The sequence below is a fragment of the Agelaius phoeniceus genome, chromosome 17 (assembly GCF_051311805.1).
Source record: "Agelaius phoeniceus isolate bAgePho1 chromosome 17, bAgePho1.hap1, whole genome shotgun sequence".
NCBI classification, from domain to species: Eukaryota; Metazoa; Chordata; class Aves; order Passeriformes; family Icteridae; genus Agelaius; species Agelaius phoeniceus.
The window spans coordinates 6,070,160-6,095,597 of record NC_135281.1 but is presented as its reverse complement, the minus strand read 5'-3'; the positions used below and the strand labels follow the sequence as shown (position 1 = coordinate 6,095,597).

At 42.9% G+C, this 25,438-nt stretch overlaps 1 long non-coding RNA gene across 1 annotated transcript in view; it reads right to left on the bottom strand.

The window, feature by feature from the left end:
- LOC143695420 (uncharacterized) overlaps positions 1-23,983 on the bottom strand; it is a 115,209-nt gene extending 91,226 nt beyond the window's left edge. Inside the window, exons 1-5 of the long non-coding RNA XR_013184580.1 lie at positions 23,864-23,983; positions 23,528-23,700; positions 18,213-18,245; positions 16,998-17,040; positions 837-960 (exon numbers count right to left, since the gene is read on the bottom strand). This is a non-coding gene — a long non-coding RNA (uncharacterized LOC143695420). The remainder of the gene's footprint in view (positions 1-836; positions 961-16,997; positions 17,041-18,212; positions 18,246-23,527; positions 23,701-23,863) is intronic.
- Positions 23,984-25,438: the final 1,455 nt, after the last annotated feature.

The window sequence follows — 25,438 nt, the reverse complement described above, 5'->3', positions numbered from 1 at the left end:
AAAGCCCAAGGTGGGAGGGAGCCCAGCCCTGTGCCCGCCCCAGCCCCGCCTTGCTCGGCCCTGGAAGCACCACAGCTGTGAGCATGGCCAGGATGAACATTTTTAGATGAGAGAGGAGCTTGTTTTGCTGACTCATAGATGTGATTTTCATAAAGATGCAGGGAATTTGTTGAACCCTGGTTTCACTTTGCTTAGGTCTCCAGAGCTTCTGTCTATGGTTATAATCCTTTTCTAACTTCAATTTTCTGCCGTAAAACCTCCTACATTTCACTGAGCTTTTAATTAGAAATGCAACAATGAAAATCTTTACAATTTTTAAATATATATCAGAAGCACTATGCTACACACCAAGGCCTTTGAAAACACACCAGAGTTTCTCTGCTAGCAAACCTCAGCCATTTTTTTTAACTGACAAAGTGTAAAGTGAATACAAAATCCTAAAAAATGAAAATAACCTTTTTTTTTCCATCATTACTTAGGCATTAATAAAGCACAACATTTCCTAGTCCTCTGAGAACTGGGGTAAAGTTGGGACTGACAACAGGAGGAAACCACATTTCCATTTTGTCTTGTAAATATTTTTCTTGCACTGCTTTTCTTCAACACCAAGGGTCTAAGGACTGAGGCACAACAGTGTGTGTAGGCAGAAATGAGATCTTTCATTAGATGAACCGGAATAGCTGGGAAAATTAGATAAGTTTCCAGGTGCTTCCTAACCAGTCTCTCTTACACAGCCACTAAGACAAATCTATTGCAACCCCTTGAGCTGCAGGGCTCTGTGGGCTCTGCTGAGGTTTGCTTTCAGTCCTGAAGCACAAGTGCTTTTTACAGCCTACCTGACTGAAGGACAAGGGTTAGATCTCTTCAGTTGCAGAAAAGTGTCTGCTCGCTCCTTAAACCAGCCAGAATCACTGAAATTCTTTAGCAGCTCTGCTTGCTCCCAGGCTCCTTTCTTTTCAACTGTGAAAAGAGTGATTTAGAATATAAACACACAAACCCCATTAAAAAAAAAAAAGCACAGATAAAACCAATTCCCTAATATGAAATATCATATCCACTCTTCTTAGTCCCTTCACAAGTTCAATTCTCACCAAAACCCACATCAGATAATGTCTGGTTGCTCCCAGAACAGCAACGTTGTGGTGTATCTGCTGAGAGCAGAACAGATGCCAGCTTATTTCAATGCCCTGTGACCAAGCCACCAGCTCCATCCCAACTCCATAAACCTCACAGAGAGAGAGGAGGAGGTTAAAATGCCCAGCAGTGAGCTCTGGCCAGGCAGCACAGACCTGTTATTCTGAGAGCTCAGAGATACAGATGGAAATCACTGATGGAAGAACAGGACACCAGAGAACAGAGAACCCTTGGTGATCTGAGTCTCAGCTTAGCAGTGTGAGGGGCTTCTGTGCATATGCACTGGAGGAAAAGAGCTCTCAGTGCTGCTAAAAATGATCTTAACCTCTGCAAATAAAAGCAATGATTGTGAAAGAGGTGGCAAGGTTGTTCTGGATGCTCTAATTGAAAAGTGCTGCCATTTTCCTGCCTCCTCTGAATATGGTACTGCAGTTAATCAGAATTCAATGATAAATAGTGCTGGGAAGGAGAATGGGTTTTATTTGCTCTAAGCAGAGGACAGTCAGCAAAAAACCCACGAGGGGCTGTGAGGCAGAGATCAGCCTAACCTGGCACACAGACTCACCAGAGGATTTCAGCACCATCAGGGCAGCAGCCACCATGCCCAGAGCTGCTGGAGCCCTGCTCACAGCTCAGCAGCCTGCAGAGCTCCTTCACACCCCACCAGCAGCCCTCAGCAATGGGGCTGAACTCGGAGCAACAGGCCGTGCAGAAAGCCCAAAGCATGACTGAATATGAAGTTTTTCTTTGGAAGAACAATGGAAAAATCATCCAGCCAGGATCTGAATGAGTAACTGGTCCTGACACCTGAACTACCAGCAGTCCCAAGGGCTGCTTTAAAAAGAGTAACAAAATCACAAGATTTGTCAGCAGATTTTCATTACGAGGAAGCTGAGGTCAACCATATCTCTAAATTAATTTTCTAGTACATCTTGGTTAGACTTTAGGTAATAGTCCCTCCTCCACCCTCCCCCTCCTTTTTAATAAGTACAATTTACTAGAGTTGCATAAAAATGAGTAATACATTCGTTTCACTCAGACCCAATATGAAATGAGTCATTTCTTTCCAGCACATGACCAGGCTGTTATGTCTCTCCTAAGCACACCACAGAAAGATAAAGATGTTACTTTCTGCCCATAAACAGACACAGTAAATCATCTGATTCTTTGAAGTGACAATGAGTTCACCTCCTGAAAAGGTCCATTTGAAGTGCACCTTTCCCTGTCCTACCCACATCCCCACAGCTGTGTCAGGCCCTGGGAAAGGGGCACATTCTTTGTTCCCAGATAAACCACGGCTATCTCTGGTTGACAAGGGGGGAAAGTTTGACAATGGGGCCCCAAAGGGAATAAACATGGCACCTTTATTTACAGATCCAAGGCTTGATAATCCAATCACCACATGCTCCATCCTCTTCAGGCTTTGAATGACCAGTATTTATTCTTGCCCTGGTTTGGTTTTTCTGCCCCTCAGACACTCTCCCTTTAGGAAGGTGCTGGGTTCTGCCTGGGACTATGAAGTGCAGGGTTTGTGGAGATAACATGATGGCATTGAAACTGCTTTTCTGTCTTCCCCAAGCTCAGCTTTGCCTTTTGGCTTTATCCCTCATGTTTGCACTAGAGGGAACTGCATAGGCCAGGGATTCCTAATCTTCTCATAAATTAGGCTAAACATAAGAGAACCTGGCCAACTAAACCAAGACAATTGTTCTCTCTTACAACAGATAAATTTATTTTTAAAACTAAAAACTCAGCAGAAACAAACTCTCCAGCACAGGGTAGAGCCCTTTGACCTTTTAGCCCTTCCATCCCAAAGCAAAGGAGGGTATTTGGCATCCACAAAGCTCTGCAGTGCTCCCAGTGCTGAGCCAGTCCCATCCCAGCAGCACCACACCTGGTTGTTCCATACCCCAAATCACTGACACAATGAAGGAGGGATCAACCCTACCTTGGCTCTGCAGTGGCAACAACATTCCTGCAAAATCTGTCAGGTTACACTGAAATTAGGGTGGATTCATTGAATTATTATTTTTCTTTGCTAAATTCACCTCTGACCAGTCCTTTGGTAAACATGGGTCTAAGTGAAACTGAAGAATAAACATAAGTGCTAATCAAAGGCAGGATTAATGGTAAAACCAAAACCAGTTATTAACCTATTTACTTTAACACAGCCTGACAGAAACAGGTCATTGCATCCAAAATCTCACCTTAGGGAGGAGCTCCCATGTCCCTTCCACATCTTTTATATCTTCTCTGGCCTCCTTCACATCTGAATGCACAGAGCATGTTTTAAACATGCTGGTGGACGCTCCCCAGTGTCACTCTCATTGACAGCTCCCATCACTGTCAGCAAATGTAGCCTGGCAAGTCTCCCTGATAGAGTCTAACCCAACCTTGCCCTTCACTGCCCTCCAGAAACCAGCCCATAACTTACTGACTACAGAATTTGTCTTTTTCCTTCCCAAGGAAACCTCTTTACTGGACTAACTGACTTAGCAGGAAGAGACAAAACACCTTTCCTGCTCCCAAACCTCTTCTCAAGGTCAGGAATGGGAGCAGGAGATTTTTCATTCCCACTGGGGCATTAGTTTGTTCACTGGCTTTGCAGGACTGACTACAGCATTTACTGTAGTTCCAAATCCATGTGCAACTTTCAGATCTCTTACAGTAGTAACTGATGCATCAATTAACACATTTTCTGTGTGGGGATGCTCATCCTGCTCACAAATATCCAGCAGCATTGATGGCATCAGCAAAGTATTCCCTACATTTATGCATAGAACAAATTTGGTGCCAGCAAGGACAATTCAGTGTCCCACTATGCACAGAGATTTAAAGGTTTCCACCCTGCTTAATCAATAAGAAATTAGGAAAAAATGAGAGAAAACACAAAAATCTTGTTGTCATTTAAAGTTAGAGGCAGACACAAGATCTTTTTTCAAATGTTTTGATTTGGTAATAGTAAGAAATCATTGGTTTACACAAGACAACTGTATTCCTCTGGATTTTTACAAATGTGGCCAAGACCACAGTGCTGGTAGAAATTCCCAAAAGCTGCTCTTCTGCCTTCACATCTGCCTTGCAGATCCCATGACACTCCTGCAAGCTCAGCTCCCACCCACTTAGCACAATCCATGGAGCTACAAATGGGTGACCTGAAGCTCCCTTTCAGATCCCAAATCCAGGAAGTTCTCTTGTATTGCTCAAAGTTTGACCTGCCAATAGTGAAATCACTTTTTTTTTTTTTTAATCTTTTTATATGAACTGTATATCACCATCTCTTCACTTCACAGTCTGAGCCAGTTTTTAATCCATTGCCTTCCACCACCTCAGTCCTGAGGGTGCACTGAGGTCATGTTTCCTATATTTTCTTTGAAATCATGAAACCTACAGGGAAAGGGGGAGTGGTGGTGTGTAGAGTGTATTTTAAGACCTTCTGTAACTCAAGACCTGGAGCTATAGGAAAGGACTGTGCATTGCAGCACTGATGATCAAATCATGAGTTGGCAACACTGGGCTTTCATTCAACTGAACCACAAATGCACTTGAAACACTGACTGGCTTTTCTCCTTTTGTTTCAGATCTGCTCAGCATCTTTGCTGACATAAAATGACCAAGGTCATTTCTGCTCTGAATCAACATCAAAAAAGGGAAAGGAAGAAAAGTGAAAATATCACTCTCCAAATCTTCATCCCACAGCATATTCCAGAGGGCACAACTTGATCATACCTTCTCTCACTCTCCCATGACCTCTTGCAAAATAATCCCTCCTCACATGCAAGTTATAAAGCCAAGCAGTTCCTTTGACACTGAAAGTGCACACTGGCTGTGATGGCAAGATAAAAGTCATCCAACAACACACACAATTCCAGCTTATCTTGAGAAAAGTGATAGCTCAGCCACAAATGGTGAGGGCTGTGCAGTGAAAGCAACTTATCCAAGGTTATGGGGGATCCACATTATGGAGAACTCAGCCTCTCCCCCCCTGGGCTGATTCAGCACACAAGTCAGGAGAAAGGTCAGCTGCCCTAAATTGTGGATGGAGTACCCACACACCAAACTGCACAATAGTATCACCAGCTGGGGGCTAGGTACAATTCTCAAATGGGATGGGACTGCTGGGAATGTGCCTTGAGCTGTTTTATTTTCCAGCATCACTCTCATTACATGGTTATGACAATGGGAAGATGCCACCAGCTCACATCCCAGGCAGCAGACAAAGAACTTAATGTTACAACTCACTTTATAAGTTTTTTGACCAATCCCACCAAGCAAAAGCATATTGACAGTTGTTCTATCCAACCACCATAAGCACAGGTACCTTTGGTTAAAACAATGCTTGCTTATTTCAAATACAATACCTGCTTGTGAGCCTTAAAGCACAGTGCACAGAGCTCCATTATTAAGCTTCAACCTTCCTAATATCTTGCTGGATAAACTTTTCTGTAGCTTAGGGAGTTATTCTAGACACGTGTTAATACACAGACCATTGTTCTATTTGTCTTTGCTTCTCTACTTTTTAAATCATTTTTCAGCTGACCAATCTCATGGCTGCTGCTTAGCTCTAATCACAGTTCTACTGTCTGTGAGCCAAACTGCACAACAGCACTCATCCAAAGCAGGTACCTGTCCCTTCCCAGAGCTCAGGAAGCACTTGCAGGACACGGCTGTGCTGTGCAACTGCCCCCAGACCAGCAGCCAGATGAGGCCTCTCCCCATCACCAACACAAACCCTACAGCAGGTGGCTCTTACTGGTTCAGGGTTGAGGCTGCTTCTCACTGCAGCCTGTGCAGGAGGGAAGCCAGCCTGTTTGGGATTGTGCTTCTCCTCCATCCTCAGGCACGTGGGTGTAGGAACCACAGCATGCAGGGCCTAACTGTTAATCTAGCACTGCCAATTACACCATTAAACCATGTCCCTAAGTGCCACATGTCCCTAAGTGCCACAGCCTCACTGTAAGGATGGAAACCCTCAGCCCTAGGAAGTGCAGCATCATTTCCAGCCCAGGCTCTGCTCCTGGGGAAGCAGCCCCTTCACACCCATCTTTCCCTCAATACAATCCCACCTATTCCACTGCCCAGCAGAGAGGCAAACACCAAGCTCCAGATCCCCAAGGGTACTGCAGGTTCCTTTATGTATCAACTGCAAAAGCTGAGCCAAGCCCAGGGACAGCTTTAGGCTGTATTGTGTATCCAGGGGAAAAAGCAATTCTTGATCCTCTACCAAGGACCTCTGCTTGCTCTCAGACTCTCATCTCTCTGATCACAGCTAAGGAGTGAGAGAGGAAGGGCATGTTGTATTTTTTCCCTTTAGACAACGCTCCAAAAATTCCTGTGTTTGACTATGGAAAACGCAAATGATGTGGGTGTTTAAACTGATCACCCTGGCAGTGATTTAAAAAGGAACTACACAGAGCCAGGAAAGCCCAGATTTATAGAGCTGCAGCCTTGTTTCCTCCTAGCATGAAGCAGAAAACCTGCCTGTATGCACATGTTTTTCCAGCCCCCAAATTTGTTATCTGTCCTGGTCTCACATCAGAAAGTATTTCTCAAAGATTTCTTCAGGTAAGCAGGAATAAAACCACAACCCCTTTTCAAGCAAGCCAAAAGTCATGAAGGCAGATAAAGCTACGGGCCTGTCTTTTTGCCTGCTCTTGGACACAAACATTTAGGTCACTGAGCAGGAGAAACTGTGGGCCAGTCTCTGCTCAGAAACCCCCAGAATACATTTCCAAACAACAAATGACACCTGAATAAAGAGCTGGCAAATGGGACAGGCCTGCTCTACTGCCATAGCTCACCTGCCATATGGGCTTCATCTCTTCATGTCCATCCTCAGCTGTTTTGCTGCATAATCATGCCTTTTCACAAGGTGCAGTGCTTTCTCCTGCTAACATATTGGGAAGCCAAAGCACTCCAAATGCATTGGCTGGCATTAAAAGGAGAGTTATTGTTACACTTCTTACCCCTAGTTAAGCTCGATTTGGGCACAGATTGGAGGTGCAGAACAGACAGACAATTGCTGAAAGCAGAGAAAACACTGAAGTTCCCTGTCCAAGGCAGAAGAGGGGAGAGAAACAGGCTGGAGGATGGCTTGCTAATCGAAGCAAGCCATCCTCATCAATATCACTTTGCTTTGGCAGCTCTTCAGGATGGAAAAAAAAAGGAAAAAAAAAATCTCACTCCCCCTGTGCAACATGCTTTAATTGCTATGTGTATCACACACGGACGAGGGAATCCAGGGGGGCAGCAGCAACACGATGAGCTGCACCACCTTTATTGCTTCCAAGAGAAAATTCCTGCAGTTGGGGAGCAGGAAGGGGGAAGGTGCATCCCCCTGTGACCCACAGGGCACATTCTTTGCCTCTCCATCTGCCACCCCCAGCTGCTAAATCCTCTGTCACCAGCACAAGGTGATCTCGGAGCAAAGGCACTGCTAACATATGAAAGGAAACAATTTTGGCTGGTTGCCTCCTTAAAAACCCTGCTCTCCCCACCCCCTTCCTGCTCCTGCTCCCTGACATGTTTAAAGCATCTGAGCATCGAGGTACTGAGATATCACAGAGCGAGTTTCCCTTTCCCATCCTGCTCAGATGGCTCTTGTCAGCAGCTCCCTTCAGCCCTGCTCTCAGGCCCCTGTTTTCCATGAGGATTTCCTTCCCTCCTGCTCTGGAGCCACTGCTCTGGAGCTCACATTATTTGATTTCTTGGAGCCTACAGTCTGGAGCCAGAAAGGTTTGTCTGCTTCCCTGGGTTCAGCTAATAAATTGGGATCAGGGGGTCACACAGCAGGGGACTTGGAAGCCTGAGAGCCTCTGACACCATTTTTATTAGTTTTTACTATACATACCATTTCAGGAGCCGGGATGCCATCCCAGTGGGGCCCTACCCATTGCTTAGTAACTAAGATTTTGTAATCTAAGTTTTGACAAGGTCATTTTTTACCTTGGGAGAGGGTGGGGGAGGGAGAACCCCCACATACATTAATTACACAAACACTGTGGGGACAATGCAAATAGGAACCCATTTCCCTTTTGCATCAGGGCCAAGAATGAAAAATCTTTTTACTCCAAGGCTATTACAAGCCACGCAGGCCAGGATATTTTAAAAGAGACACTGATACAGTCCTGTCCTCTGCTTGAAGATTGGATCAGTGCATTTCAGCCTTTCTGCTGTCTATCCCTAAAAACAACCTCATGCCATCAGCCAAAGTGAACAAACCTGGAGGTAGCCAAACAAACCTGATGTATCCACAGAGCCCTCATGCCCAAGCTATATTAAATGTCCCCATGCCTTTGCTGGCAGCATAGGGATGACCCTGATCAAGCTAAAATTAAGCAAAACTTCCACCAGCATCAGCATCCCCATGCTGGTGATCACCTGGTGTTTAGCTAATCACCACACTGGCTATAAATGACCTTTTGGCAAGCTGTCCCAAAAACAAAGCTGTGAAAAGCCAAAACACCATGGTCCTTCTGGTCAGCCAGAGACAGGTTTTCTCCCTGATAGAAAGTTTCTTAGGCCAAAAAGCAGGATGTTTAGAAGGCATGAGAAACAGGGCAATCAGGTCAGTGCTGGGACAACTCCATGAGAGCAGGCACAGGTCACAGCCAAGGCAGCAGCAGTGCCCTGGTGACACTGCCATGGCCACAGGGAAATAGTGCTGGTGTGGGGAAGGAGCTGCCAACCCTCCTGACCTGCTGAAACAAAGCAAAACAGGCATTTTGGCTCAAATACACACAAGATGATGTAGGAAAGCAGCCATTCTGCCTTCCCTTGTGCACTCAGTGCTGCTCTCTTCCAATGCAGCTTTGCTGAGTTTGATAACCCTGAGCATACTTTTCTGTTTTTTACATCTGCTGTGATAAATCCACTGTGGAAAGAGGAAAACAGTCCTTTTGTCACTTCTACCTTTCCCTTACACCCTCTCCCCTGACCCAGAGCCGTGTGAGGTGCATGCCTCTGATGTGGTTAGAGTCAGGCTGAGGTTGGTGAGGCTTTGAGGTCCCTGGGTATGAATCTTGCTGCCTGTCACCTCAACAGGCTCCAGCACAAGCTTTGAGGTTAAGTCCCAGTGTTTGTGTTTTGGGCCTTTGTTGTGGTTCCTTGATATGTTCATGATGGCCTTGGCTCTGCCACCCCACAAGCAAATGCAAAATTCACAAAGTGGTGACTCAGTTGTTTTATCCACTGGCAGCAGAAGCAGCAGCTGGCAGAGGCTCAAAACAGATCAGAGAACAGGGCAACAAGTGTCTCCAAGATGGATTGCAGACAAACAAGGAAAAATGAAAAACCTGAAAAAGCATAGGGAGAAAAAGCCCGCCATTAAATAAAGAGACAGCAAAACAGCTGGAATGTCCACCATAGGCTGAAGGGATCAAAAGTAAATCAGCTCTGTGACAGACAAGGAGATGTGCTGTGCCTCAGAACAGGAACACTCAAAACACAGTGACTCCCTGGCCCATACAGATTGTTCCACTGGTTCAGCTCAGCCTGCACGTCAAAAGAACTTGCTTTGTGCTGCCAGCACTGGAAGCTCAAAGCAGAGCCTACAGATCAAGCTGTTTTCTTCCTGCTTGAGGCAACAGCCCTAAAAATAAAATGACCCTGGAGGACTCAAAGCTGGCTTGCTCGTTTGGCTGATAGTGTATGAAGTAGGATAGCAAAGCTTGTGCTTGTTCTTCTGCAGTTGTATGGGCTCTGTGGGTTTTCAAGTAACAAAACACGTCCCCAGATGTGAAGGGGAACTTCACCATGACCTGGTTTTACATCATGGTAACACCTTCATGCCTGGAAGAGAAAAGAGTGATCCTCATAATATCTCCTGAGCTGTCTGAACACACAGTACCACAGGCACTTGCTCAATGCACACACAGAGCTGTGAGGAACATCAGTGAGCAATCCCTGCACCAGGCCACACGTCTCAGCTGAAGCTGTGACCCTGCCAACAAAAGCAAGACACCAGGAGCTATGGTGCACAGAAAAAGGATATTTCTGTATTAGCCATCTTTCTGGCTGAACACATGAGAGAGCATCACATGGGAAGGGACTCTATAACCAAATATCAAATTTTTAGAAGAGGAAAAGATGGCCTTGTGCTTAACACAGCAGTAGAATCACATCTGGATCCTGTCCTTGGTATGACCCATGGTCATCCTGTGAGACCTCAGGCAAGTCTTGTCTTAGCTATGTAGCAGTTATGAAATCATTACAGTGTGCAGTGATTTTTTTTTTTTTTCAAGTATTTTTTTTAAACAATGCTCAACCATTTACATTCAGGGAGCTTTACAACTCATTTCTGTCTGTTTGATCTCCAGCCCCAACTTTTCTGGCAAAATAGCAATTAGAACACAAGTGCTGAGCTGGCTCTTTGTTGCTGCCTGTGCCCTATCAGACTCCAAAAATGATTGTGACTCAGTCACCTAAGCTGCATTTTGTTTATTCATGTGTAAACTGGGAATCATTAGAATTGCTTTCTAAGCATTAATTGATTATTCTTCATAGCACTACTAAAGAATTCCTAGAACAGAGACGAAGAAAACCAACACAAGGAACAGACAGCAGCAAAATTGTAAACTGCCAATAGTTTTTTGTTTACTTCTTTTCTCTTTTTCTGAGCATGGTGCTATGGGAAATTTGTTCTAGTCGTGTCCTGACTTCCACATAGTGTACTGTGGTTTGCTCTGGGACTTTGATCCATCCATCCCAACTTTTCTCAGTTCAAACCCAACTCCATTTTGGAAGTGAAACTTTGCTTTCTTAGGGGGCTTCCTGATTGCCATGAAGACAATGAAGATATGTCCATTTATTTAATTCCCTGTGTTTACCTGTCCCTGTCATTAAGGGGCAAGATAGTCAGATGGATTTCAGATGACTCAAGAATTTCTAGGAGCAGTTATCTCCTACAACTTCTCTGTGCATTTATGTAACTTCAGTCACTGCTCTGACATCCATAACCATTTTCTCCAGCTGGCTGAAGTCCTCCTAAAGGTCTGCACATGCCCCTGTTTGTTAAAAAGCAAGAGGCTGGAAAGAAATTGTAACATACTCATCTGCATAGAGAGAAATTAATTCCCTTCCTTCCTGGGCCTGAGCTGCCTTGAGTGGAGTATGGATGGAGCAGCAAGTAAATGTCCAAAGCAGGGAAAGAATTCAGTCAATTCAGAGTGGTAGTAGGTGTGTTATTGGGCAGATTATCTTCATACTCTTCATCATTTCCAGCAACAAAATAAATGAAATAAAACACAAATCCAACTGCAAAGCTCAGGTCTAGTTCTCCCTCAGGAATACAAGCCTAAACCAGCCATCCTTGGAATTCACATATATGGAAAGAGGCAGGTATATGGTGAAGCTGGGTAATGCAAACAGTCTCATTTTCCCTAATGGAGTACATGCTCAGCTCATAAAAAATACCATTTTACAGAGTTAGAGTTTTAGTTTTGTTTTTTACAGTGTTAGACTAAAATTATTTTACTGTTGTAGTTATTTAGTCACAGGTCAGTTAAGTCACGCAACAGCAACTGCTGTCACAGAAGATTAATTGGAAATATGGTCTGCACATTTTACTCATAAAAATTAGTTTCCTCTCAGGTAACAACATGGAAATGTATTGAAAGCAGAAAGGAACATTCAAACAAGCTGGTAAAGATTCAGGCAGATATTCTCAGATCTGTGTGTGTGAGACACTCAGAACTGTCCACCTGAAGCCCAGAAGTTTCTCATGGAGGAGGAGAAAGTTATTTAGGAAAAACACACAAGTGAAAAATCAGACTTTTCTGTTAGCAGACAGTTAGCTGAACACTCATTTTTCTCCTTGGAGAAGGTTTTAATGGAAAAACTGACTGATTTGGCAGAGACTGTTCCAAGACAGTGATACTGAGTCATAAAGCAAAGCTGTAGCTACCATGCAGCCTGATCCAATGGCCCTGAAGTCAAGAGGAAGGCTCTGGACCAGGCCCATACAAATTAAATAAAGTTTGCAGCGTGCCTCTTATTAGCTCAGACCCACTGGAAGAGCAGGCAATGAAAAGCTGCTGCTGCTGCTTTCAGAACAACTCTTCCCTCACTATTAGCAGTATCATCCCTGTCCGAGGATGTTCTGCAAATTGTGACAGGCATCAAACTGAGGAGTGTTCTTTGGACTTTGTTGTTCAAAGGGAACGGGGAAAAACAGTTTCACAGCTGTAGGTTGAGCATGAAAAATGTGGCAGGTGACAGAAAGAGGGTCACCACGCTGTGGGAGTGTCTCTGTTTGACAGTGCATGGGCTTGGTTTTCTGTTATATTGTGTGAATTTAGTGCTGGCAGAACAGGGAGAAATGCTAGTTACTTAAATCCTGGGATGAGGAGCAGCAGCAGCTGCCACTTAATAGGAAAAAACATTCTCCTTCAGATGAAGAAGGGAACAAAATCTATATAAAGGATAAGCAGTAACAGAAATCAGACCTGGGAGCATAAAAAGGGATACTAAAAAAAAGAAGCTTCTGAAGGGACACCGAACAAACCTAATTGATCTCCTGACACAAAGCACATCCCTTGAAGTCAGACATCCCTTTCAATCAGGGGTAAGGACCAAAAAATGACAAAGAACAATAATCTGTCAATTCTGGAGAACAGAGGAGAGACAGAGACAGGATTCTATGTTACAGGACAAAAAGGGAGCCCTTGACCTCCATCCCTCAGCTCTCAGTTTGGATGCAGGAGGGGAATTGCAGAGGTGGCAACAGCTCCTGGTGCTGCAGTGCTCAGGTGTCACTCAGAAGGACCCCAGGGAGGTGAGGAGGGCCCCCAACCACCATCTAAAAACTGCTGCACCAGTAAACCCAGCCCTTGATGGATTTCCTTGGAGACCATGGTCGGGAAGGTGCTGAATGCAAAGAGAGGATGAGAAGAAGAAATTATTTAATTAACTATACAACAATGCCAAAGGCCTGGGTAATAAACAAGGGGAAATAGAATTAGTCATTTATGAGCACTAATTTGACCTAGCTGCTATTACTGAACCTCATAGAAAGATTTGCATGACTGAATGTTTAAATCAATGTTTATAATCTACTTAGATAGTGCCTAGATCTTAGAAGAAAATGAGGAGTGGAAAAGATGTATTTACCTATAACCAAGTCATGGACAATTAATAAAAAAAGCTGTCCTGAATATTTCCTACTTGATAACCTGGATAAAGCAACAAGATGGCAAATTAGCTGTTATCCTCCCATCCTGCTGGAAACCAGGGTGATTAATACAAAACCTGTTTATTTGTGAGGTGTAGAATGAAAAGACAATCTAACCTCAAGGTCTCCCTCCTGAGAGGTCATTTCTAAACCCTTTTAGAACTGCTAAATATCCCTGCTGTAAATGTGGTGAGGTGGCTGAGGAAAACCTCTACCAACATCGTCTTGACAACAATGCAACAACCATAATACAATTAATTATGAGCCAATCTTGTTACAGGCAGCAGTACCAAATGATCTAAACTTGTAATGATGTAAACTTGGTGCCCTGCAAAGCTCTCAGCTTTCTGACACTGTTACAGGCAATTCAGGTGAGTGAAAACATCTCACTGACCAAACCTGACTAGGATTTGGAGCTGAAAGCTCCACATGCCAGAACCCAGTAGCCAAGAGGAGAGATGGTACTGGTCAAATAACTGATCTACACTAACAAATTGCAGAAATCTAATAAACCTTCCAAAGGCACTGTGCTCCTCTGAGGCCAGTTAATAAATATGCTCTGTTGGTAGGTCCCAATGGTATCCCAAATCTCTGTTTGTTGATATGAAACAACCAAGTTTTTAATTTGATTTAGGCCATACCCATTTTTTGCTGCCGTATCTTGCTCATCTCCAAAGCACACTCTGGATATATATTTTAAGGATATAAAAAGCCAAGGGGATGATAGCACTGGTGTTGAAAGATCCTCCAGAAAGCAAAACCCAATTCCTTGTGAAATGCTGCAGAGACAGTGGTCTCTGCTGAAAATCATGGAGAACAAGAAGGGAATCATCACCCACTGACCTTCTACCAGGCATGGCATGCTGTGACCTTGGCCTCATTTTTAACCTCTTCTGTGCCATGCCTTGATGCCAGCCCTGCAGGGTTGTGCCAGCTGAAGCTTCAGTGATTATTTTAAAGTGACAGATGGAGAGTCAAGGCAAACAGCATCTGTCCAAAGGGCCCCAGTAGGTGATGCTTCTCAGGGTATCTCCTGAACATCTGCAGTAATTAAATGCTTAAGCACAAACAAGATTTAATTTTGTGGGCTGTGTTGAATCAGATGTAGTTCACAGCACAGGGGTTCTTGATCTGCTCTGCATGCCTAGGAAATAGTTTTGCTTCTCCCTAGGCCCTCTTCACCCTGAACATCAGAATTATGGCAGCTTGTTTGTTCAAAAATAGGTCTTTAGTGAGTTAAATACACAATTTGGCATCCAACAAAGTTGTTTCCCATGTCTAAAAGGAGACCACAATCAGAAAAAAAGAAAATGAGAAGCAGGAGAGGAAAAACTTGGATCCAAGTGGGAGACATTGGAGTTTGATATCCCAGTGCAGGGATGAAGTTAATTCCCTTCCCTCCCATCAAAGGGAGGCAAAGCTTCACAAGTCAGTATCAAAGACACAACAGAGACCATTTCATTTGCTCCCATTTACACATACCTGAGGTATCCACCATTCCCTCCTTCCCACCTCTGGCATTCCCAGCAGCTTGAATTGGCATGCCTTGTAGCTTGACTCCCATTTTAAAAGGACAAGAAATACCTCATTTGGGAGAACAGTGATAAATCTGCTGATTTAAAAGAGAACCTGTACCCAGTAAAAGCCAAAAAAAGCAGTTGTAGAGTCAAGCCAAGAATTCAGGAAGCAGAGAGGTCTGGAGAGGAGATACCACTTCTTAAAACAGATGATGCCTGTCAGACCAATCTATCAAGCCTAGCTGTAATACCATGTACCCTACTGTAGCCACAGCTCCCAGCTACACAAAAAACACATTGATATGTCCTTTCCAAGACAGAAAGGGGCAAGGAAATGAAACCCTTTTGTACTGCATGGCAGGGAAACATGATTACAGAGGGACAGTTTTCTCAGAATCCCAAGCATCTGGCAACCCTGATCATTCTAAACAGGGAACAACTCATAAGATAAATGTTCAGCCTTCAGCACTTATTCCTCAGAGTGCAAGGTTCTCATATAGAGGTCACCATATGATACTGAATTAGTGTGAGGTACTATCTTGCATTCCTGATCAGGGAATCAGAGGATTCCTTGATCACCTGGAATCAAGGTGATTCCAGGTGTGAAAACTCTAAGAGTTTTTACAGAGGTGTTCACATCCATTGCTTAACTCTCCAGAGTTTATATTATTTTCTTCTATCTATTCTAGTGTGTTTCTCAGGCATCTGTCACTTTGGGATCCTTCTTCTAGGAGCAGTAATATACTCCCTGCACACTGGACAGATGCACCAGTTACCTGCCAGCACTGGTTTGTTCTCTCTCATTTTGCTGGGGAACCCTAAAAAGATGCACTGGTGATTTCACCCTTACCAAAAGCTGAGGCTGTTGGCCTGGAAATCTCACATATGAAGAAATCCAGTTTTGCTCCCTCTTCTTACTCAGTGCATTTCCTTTCCCAGCTACAGAGCATAAGTCTTCAGGCCACACCAGAAGAGGGTAATTCATTATTTTTTGTCAAATTTGAGGATGAGTAGGAAATTAGCTGAAATGACTGATCTTACTCTAAATCATGAATTACATTTAATTCTCTGTTGGTATTTGTTCTTTGCTCACTAAGACTAAACTGTTGACACATTTGATGGTGCAACTTCAGAGCCATAAATCATGGAATCATAGAACGGCTTGGATTGGAAAAGACCTTAAATATCATCCAATTCCAGCCTCACTTCTGTGGGCAGGGACACCTTCCACTAGACCAAGTTGCTCAGAGCTCCATCCAGCCTGGCCTTGAACACTTCATCATCATCATCAGGGGTTGTAACTGGAGAATGGGCAGAACATGAATTAATGTTTGGAGTCCAGGCTGGTGTGTGCCAGTCAGTCACACTGGGATATAATCATCCACTATTGTCCTTGGGATGCAAAAGGGTGATGATACTTCAAAACACCCAGCAAATGTTCTCTCCTAGATCTGACTCACTGGGACCCACAATGTCACTGCCAGCTCAAGTTTGTTCACTGTGAATTAAAAGCTTTTTATTCTGGACATAGTTTGCATAATTCTTCGAAATATTATCAAGAGAGACTTCTCCCTCTGACAAACCCCAGACCCACTTATGGAAGGCCTAAAGCCTCTCATCAAATCCTGCACCAAACAGGACTTTTGGACAATCCAAAAAACTCAGGAAGAAAGGAAAGAGATAAAAGAAAAAGGCTGTGAGAAGGAAGGGAAACTCACAACAGGCCTCATATGTGACTGGGGGATGGGGAAAGAGAAGACAAAATAAAGGCCATGCCAAATGACTCTGCTTTCCCCTCTATTTCATTTGGAGAGAAGATTAGGTTACTACAGTTCAACAGGACTCAGTTTGCTTATTGCTTTGGGCATTAAGAACTTAATGCAAAAGTAATGAAGTTAAACCTGTGGCATAGATAATGGTCATTAGCAGCCTTCTTTCCCTGTCATAAACCTGACCCTTGTTAACTCCCGTTTTATCTTTCTATGCAGATGATTCTGAATGGGGCAGGAAGTATTCTCTATCCTGGTCAATTTGGGAAAAGCATCAGCCAGTGGTTATGCACTGTTATTTCCAAAACTGGAGACCCTCTCCCCACATTACAGCCCAGGCTGTATTACAAACTAAAGGGAAATACTGGGAAAAAAAGATCAGACTATGACAGAAAAAGCACAACTCACAGTAGGCTGAGAGCTTCCAGAAGTCAGTTAGGATCAAAATCTCCTAAGGATGTTAAAAAAAAGACAAAGTTTAAAAAGTTTTAGCAAGAAACAAACCCTGTTTATTCTTTAACCCCTTTAATTTCTGTCCTCCACCTCCCAGATAATGGAGCTTGTTCCCTGCTCATTAATTAAGCTCTTTTAGAGTTTATTGACTGAGGGCAAGATTACCCCTTCAAACAGATCCTTGAGAGCTTCTGAGTGTTTCTGTGCCACTGTTCTGACAAAGGGAGTCCTGTTACCCAGCTCTATCAAGGAATATCTTCCCTTATGAGACAAATATTCTTTCACCTGGGACCCAAAAGGAGCCTAATTTTAGCCAAAGCAAACCCATTGTTCGTGACTGCATGGGAAAAACTCTGTATCCTACCCCAGGTCAGAAAAGATGCTCTAGTTCATCTGCTTTTAGAAGCACAGTGATGATTACCAACTTGTTTTGCTTGCCTAATAATGGTCAGGCTTTTTTTCCCTGGGGTGCATGAAAAAACTGAATTTACAAATTGAAGTGACCATACCAATGCCTAACTACGAATAAAGAAGAGCTGTACAGCAACATTGACCTTAATGATAAATTAATCAATGTTGAGGCTCCATTGCCAAGTGAATCCAAATGTATCCAAAAGGCAGCAGTAGGGCCCTCAAGCAAATTGCAAAATTGCATTACCTTCAAAGGATCATCTGGCCCTCAAATTAAAACTGCTTCATAATAATGTCATCACAAGAGTTACACCTATATTTGAGTAACAGGGAGTGGATTAGTCATCACTTGGTGAGCAAACAAAAAATGAATTTCTGAGTTATAGTCCCAGAGAATTATCTGTTTTCCTGTAAATTCACTGGAAGAGAGGAAAACCACAGACAGAATTACCCCAAGCTGAGATTTTAGTATTTCATGCTGAAATGGGGTCTGTACAGGACATTGCTGAATAGACAGATAAAACAGTCAAATTTTAAGGTGTAGAAGCCAATATGACTGCTTGAATCATCTCACATCTCCTGTTCAGCTTCTCATCCACTGTATTTACACAGACATATGCGATTTTGTTGCCAGCTGGTGATTTGGCAATAAAATGTAATCTGAGCCTAATGTGCCTAGAAGATTTGTTTGGAAAAAAATAAACCCAAGATAAAAAAAACCAAACTAAGTAGTACTTGTTTATAGAAACATTACGGTACCTTTGATCCTTTCTTCTGTTCTGCTTCAATATGCTTGAGTAAAAAGAAAATACGCTGTAAATTTCAGAGAGCAGCATGGGGGCTCCTATGTTTGTGTTGCAAAGACAGACCGAAGCCTTTAATCAAGACAAACTCCTGTAGGGCAAATTTCCCAATGTGGCATTAGTGTGGTGGTGTTGCTAGGTGGATCCCCATCCAAGCACTCTGCAGCTCCTGGAGCTGGGCTGACCCATTTCTGTGGCAGGGCAGCCCTGCAGAACGACTTGGGGGTGAGAAAGAGGAGAGGTGACATACAAGGAATAAAGGCACAAGCAAATAAACACAAAAATACAAGGAATAATAATTCAGACTGGTTGAGGCTGAAGATACTGAACTAGAAGTAGCAAAGCAAAAAAAAAAATCTTGTATTATAGAGCTATAGTATATATATACTATAGTATCCATCAGAAAAATGTTTCCCATACCCTGAATAAAAACACTAAGTCCCTTGATCTTTTCTATACAGCCATGTGTCAGACAATTATGTACACACTGCTCTTAAAATGTGATCTTTATTGTATCTCACATCAAAGCCTAACTGCACATGGACAGATTCTCATGGAATATGAACATACAATAAGCACAGAGGGAGGAATATGTCCTATAGAAATCTTAGGTTATAACACCTACAAATACTGGGTGCTTTTGTATAGGAAATTTTTGTAGCAATTACACTTAAAAATTAGATGGGCAAATGTACCCTCAAGATCTATTAGGACACCACCTTGCTAATCTAGACTTTTTCATTGGTTTACAGTTTTCAAAAGAAAACCAAGGGCCTTTCAAATGACTGTCTGAAGTGCATAGGGTCTACAGTACTGTGCTGTGCTACAAACTGAAGTACACTGAGAATTACAATATAGTGTTCAAATAAAAAAAAATATTAAAAACATTGGAGCATTTCCTTTAAAACCCCTGCTTTCAAGAAGTGTAATATATTCCTTTCTGACCAAAATCTTTCCTCTTTTCTCAGAAAAGCTGTGACTATACCCAACGGACTCGAATTCTCTGTGATCAGATAAATAGCTACGGTTAGAATCTCCTAGCAAAGACAAATCAGAAAGAACTTTAAAATGGCCAAGGGAAAGCATCATTTACCTCTGCAAGGATCCTGTGCATCACTGACAAAAGCAAATTAATTTTTAAATAGAAGTTAAAAATCATTACCCAAGCCTTGAATTATGGAAAGCGAGCAGCTGTGCTGTAACCCAGCACCCCTGTGCCCAGGAGCCAACGGAGGGACACGTGGGGGAATGTGCACTCCTGAGGCTACTGCAGAAGGAAAGGGATTAATTCAGCTGCCTCCTCACATCAGCATGTTGGGGATGGTGTCAGGAAATCCCACAGAGGCACCTGATGTGCCTGTGTGGGTAATTCTGAAGTCATCTCCACCATTCCACGTTTCTGCTAAGTCAAGCCTTTGAGTGCAGATGCTCCAAAGAGATGTGGACCTGATTTATGTCCTCTCAGTTAAGGGGCCACAGTGCAGGAGAGGCTGATTGCCATCAGTTTAGAGGCAACAGGAGCCTCATCCTTCTCCAGCTTTGTAAAGACAAGTGAAGGCCATATGCAGCTCCCTGCAGCCATCCAAAGAGAGCAGGAGCTGAGAGGTAACTCCCCCATCCACCAGGAGTTTAGTGCCTGCTGAGAACTTCCCTCAGCCAAATGTCCAGGCTCCCTGTGCTGCAGTGATTTGTGCAGCCTTCTCTATCTTTGAAACACGAGCAAGTTATTGTTGGCATACAAATCAGCTGGCAAAGTGTCATCCCATGATTCAGCATATCAAGAAGATAGAATAATGAATCATTGTGCAGAAAGGTTGTGCAACAGGGACTGAAACAGGCCATATAAAAGCACTGTTGCATTGGAATGGAAATGGCTTTTTCATGGAAGATACCCATCTGCCAAAAAAAACGTATCACTAATGGTTTATGAGCAAAAGATCCAGAGGCAGATAGAGGCACCAGGGCCTACTGTGACACAGACTCATGAGGAGATACTTTGGCTTGCCAGGATAATTTGCTTACAGTTGTAACATCTGGTACAGAAGGTTTTGAAAGAGATTCATGAATTGGAAAGAGGAGAAACGATGTCCTGCCTCTGATTTAAACTGCACTGTGAATTGGAGATAATCCAATGGAGTCAATGGAGATAACCTGGCACAAAACCATCCTCGATGCAAGCAGAACCAGAGCCAGAGAGCATCAACGTGCAGAGTTTTACTGTTTTACTGTCTTTCTTTATCCAGCCCATGGGAACATTGGCAATACATCAGGTTGCCTCTGCTGTTTGCATGAACCAATGTAATTTCACCCCTATGGCACTGCCCAGCAGCCCCCATTGCCATTAATTCCTCCCTGAGTGTTCTGATAGGGTCAGACAGTGCCACAATAGAGGATGCCAACAGTGCACCCCATGCCTTTGGTCAATCACTACCTGTCCTTCTCCCTTTGGGAATGGTTCTCCAGCCTGCTAGCTGGTTTTGTTGAGCTGGTCTCCAGCAGAACAACCACCTCACACCTTTCCTCCCAGCCTTTCCTCCCTGTTGGTAAAAATCAAGTGTCATGGTGAAAGGCTCCAAAAGACTCTTTTCTTTTAAGATTTAAAAAAAACACCCAGCCTTTAAAAACCCAACTCAGTGGGGTCTTTCTGCTGAAAGAACTGATATCCTTAGAAAAGAAAGATCTTACCTCAGGATTTTTTTCAGCTTATCTTAGATTCATGGACTAAGAAATCTGGTAAACATGTCTAAGAAAAGCAACTTCACACATCCCATGTGGTTGTTCCTTTGAGTGGCATTTTTAAAGGGGGGCAGTGCTGCCTGTGGGTAAAGGTTTGGAAAGCTTGAAGGGGCTTTCTCTGTAACTGCTGTCTGTGAACTGCTGCTGTGCAGCCCCCAGCAGAATGCTCTGTCCTCATCCTGAGGATGAGCCCTCCCGGCTGAGCTGTGCCAGATCCAGGCTGGGACCAGCAAACCTTTTCTCTGACACGCCACTGGGCTGTCTCAGACTGACCCTGGCCAGACTACCCATGACAAGCCAAGGAGAAAAAGCTCTTCACATCACGAGCAGCATCCCTCTGCATCCTTCAGGCTCCCAGTGCCCATCCTCCAATTCAGACAATGGGTTTCAGTGCCCTGTTCAACTGCTATTTTCCCTGCCTGCTTCCCTCTTTGCTTCCTCCCTGCTTCCTTGCCCCAAGACCTGTTTTGTCACCACTTTTCATACTCTATTTTCCTTTTATATCTGTTGATTGCCTCAGATGTTATTAATTCTGTTAATAAAGATGGGAGACACAGGCAGCGAGGGAGATAATAATAGAAATAATATAAATAGATCAAACTTTCACCCTACACACTTCAAATTATGGGAACCTAAAAGCAAGGCAGTAGTTAAGGCCCTCAGCCACTTGTATTGGCAACCCTGTCTTTCATAAGCATGCAATTTAGATTTAATAATATGCTTAATGAATGGTAATTAAAAACAAATTGCAATTAAAACACTATTTAATGAGGTTTAACAGTGATGTGATAGATATGTATCTATCACCAAGTTCAACTTCAATAAATATTTTCTTAATAACAAACTGGCATTTAATTAGTATGGGAAAAATGTTGCTGCTAAATCTAAATTAAATTAAAATATACTTAGAGCACTTACCCACTTAATAGTATGTGTTAATGAAAAATATTTAAAAGGCTTTTCCTTTCTTAAAGAATTTAACTGATTGCAGCATGTGAAGGCATGATCCAGCCCTCCACACAAACACTTTGTTCATTTAAGAGTTTCTTAATGCACAATAACTATCTTAGGCCATGCAAATGAACAAACACCCTGGCTACAATTTGAGTAAGATTTAACAAATGTGACATTTTACAAAGTCACACTCAAAATTCCCACCACACCTTCCCACTAACCTTTCCATGTCACTTTATGATCCCATTATCATAAATATCTGAGCACCTGCCAAAAAAATTTTTAAATAGAAATAAAGTGTTTTCTTTCTTCCTGCAGATATAAAGTTTAAATATTTCATAGATCGTTATTTGTTTAGTGGGAGAGGGCAGGAGAAGAAGTTTAGTGCTTTGAGCTTAGCATATGTCAACTATTTTGTTTGAAACTGAGGTTTGTGAAATCTTTATTTCTCATAAAAGGTATTTAAGTAGCTTAAACCCTGATCCTATCTGTCTCCTGTGCTCCCAAGACTCCTTATAGTGGCTGATACTTTAATTGCTCCAGCACTCATTATGACTTGGACTAAATTCAAATAGAAAATTTAATAGGGAAAAAGAGCTTTTAGGAGAACACAACATTTTTTTGAAGAAAACATGGACCCTTAATACATCCAGTATTTTTGATCAACTGATTGGAACCAGGAACGACTGTGGGAACACAAAATATAATCTGCAGTAGTATTTTATAACTCTTTTTTTAAAACTATTTTTACTGAGTATTTCAGGACAGAAACTGGGGAAAACCCCAAACCAAAATGCTTTGCCCACAGATACAACCAGGACTCCTTCTGTGTCTTCACAGAACTACCACAAGGGGTCTGGCTCACGAGAAGGACACAACACTACAGACGAGTTAAAATATAAACACAAACGGTTCCCTAAGGAAAAAAAAAACAAAAAACCAAAAACCTTCTCAATCTTCCACTTTGCAGATATTTTGTACATAATGACACTGTTTTATAGCAGCAGATGGGGCACATACAGGTGTTTTTCCCATTACCACTGACACTGTGATGTACCTCTCTGCAGACAGAAACAGGCACACTATTAAATGTGATTTACATAAAAGAAGGAAAATTCATTGGGACAGTATTTGCCATGAATTCACTATAACTTCCTTTTCTTCTTTTCAAATGGAAAGGACTTACAGGAACTAGATATTAGAGATACAATTTTAGCCTTTAGCTCTGCTCCTCTTGAAGACAACATCAAGAACAGGAGATGATAATCATAAACCTGGTCTCTCTGGACAGCTTCCCACTTAATCCCACCAGCAGCTGCTTGGCTCAAGCCTCTTCTTTTTCCTTACATATCACAAACACACTAGAATGAGGAGCACCAGTATTAAATTTCAGTTATTTTCTATTGGACTGAGATCTTGGTTTTAAGTGACTGGTGCAATGCTGCACAGTGTTATTTTAAAAAGCAAAAAAAAGAACCAGCCAAAAAAATATAAAGAACAGATAAGCAATGTGAGAATGAGTTACTTAATATAGGATATAATAATATGCCACACATAAACAGAGAGAAATAATTTACATACCCAGCCAACCCATGATTGGTCCTGAAAGCTTGGAAATATTAGTGCAGAATGTGAAGGATGTTTTCCTGGCACGTTCCAGCTTCAGATATGATGCAGATACCACTTAGCATTAAACAGTGCTCCTGTGATTCCAGTTTTCAAGCATTTGACAATTCCCTGCTAAATGTGACATCCTGTATGAAACAAATGACTTGATTAAGGACTTATTAACATTGAAACAGAACTGACTTCATGAATGATGACAGGTCCTACGGTACATGTCACACTGCATCAGAGCTGAAGGCAAAGACACTGTCCTTCCTTCAGGAAAATGCAACTATTTAGTCAGGGAAATACCCATTCCACAGCAGTTGGCAAAGAGGGAGCCTGGTTCCAGCAGACAGGACAAATTCACATCCAGCTTCCAGTCCAGGGTCTCCTAGTGCGCAGCGGAGGCTGTTGCACACCTTGCCACACTCCTGCTTGGATAGAATAAAAATCTATTTAAATTTAATAAAAATCTGGGCACCCTCTAAAATAATAGTTCAGAATCACAGCATAGTGAAGGGAGCTCTGGAGATCAGCCCATGCCAGGGCTGGCTAACCTGGAGTGGGCTGCACAGGAATGGGCCCAGGTGGGTTGAACTGTTGTGCTTGGAAGAAGAAAATCTTCCTCAACTTTCTGCATTTGGACTCTTTTCTCAGAAGACACAAAGACTCAACAGGGACATCAGAAAAAGGATTTATGATATGGACTATTCTACAATCATGGAAATGCCTCAGTATTACACCCAGTTTTGACAGCCAAGGGTCCTGCTACAATAGAACCCCCAGCTCAGAGTCACCTGTCCCCAGACATTCCAGTACACCTCCCTGTCAGACAGAATGAGGGATTGCCCTTGGAAAAGTCTGAGAGAAATTCATGAGGCTTTGCCTGTGCTGCAGCAACTATGATGGCTCAGACAAAACTGGAAGTCAATCAGATTTGTCTTCCTAATCACCTGAAGACTTTTAAACATTCCCTTTGAGACAGCGGAAAAGAAAAAGAGGATGGGAAGCACAGACTCAGAAGCTCTGAGGACCAATTTTTTTTAGGGTTGGCAGGACTGTGACAAACGTGCTGGTCACTGTCAGCCAGGAGAGCTGCTTCTCTTCCCAAGGGGAGAGCTGGCTACCCCTGCTGATGCTACCAAATATCTAAACAGTCAGGAACTACCCCTCCTCCCTCGAGTATTTCCTACCAAAAAATGGCAGTGAGATGCTGATAAAGATGGTGCTTTAACACCCTCAGCTCGTGGCCAGCAGTCTGGCATCTCTGGTGATGCTCAGTTCAGGCTGAGACAAACAGGAGGCCCATGCCAAGATGCTTTGCAGTCAGTGGCCTGTTGCCAGAGTGTCATTTTTCACAGAAGGGACACAATACCAGGCAATCTGGCTGAGAATGAATAAAAATGTCATCTGTGTTCGCTCCACTTCAAGGGCTCGTGCAGTATTGTTCTCCTCATGTGCAATAAAATTCCAATTGATCCAGGAGACAGATCAAAAGATGTTTCTCTGGGACCTATTGGTCAGTCTTCCAACCTTGACAAGGAACTTGCATCAAACCATTACATTTTATAGCAGTGATTAAAAAGGGTTCATTTTTTTTCATGAGCTGGGGCTGGTTTATTTTTTGCCTACTGGAAATTTGTCTCTTCTTTCACCCAGCAAAAAAGCACAAGACTGAGACAATGAGACAGCATGGAAAAGAAATACGCTTAGCAGAAATAGCAAACCACCAGATTTGCACATTGCTGGAGATACAAAAGGAAAGATGATTGAGAAAAGGCTGCAAAGCCAAAAAAGCACTGACAAGATTTATCTGCCATCTGTGAAAAAGAAAGGAGCAAACAGAAATAAACACACGCATGAGAAGGCAAAAGGAATGAACAG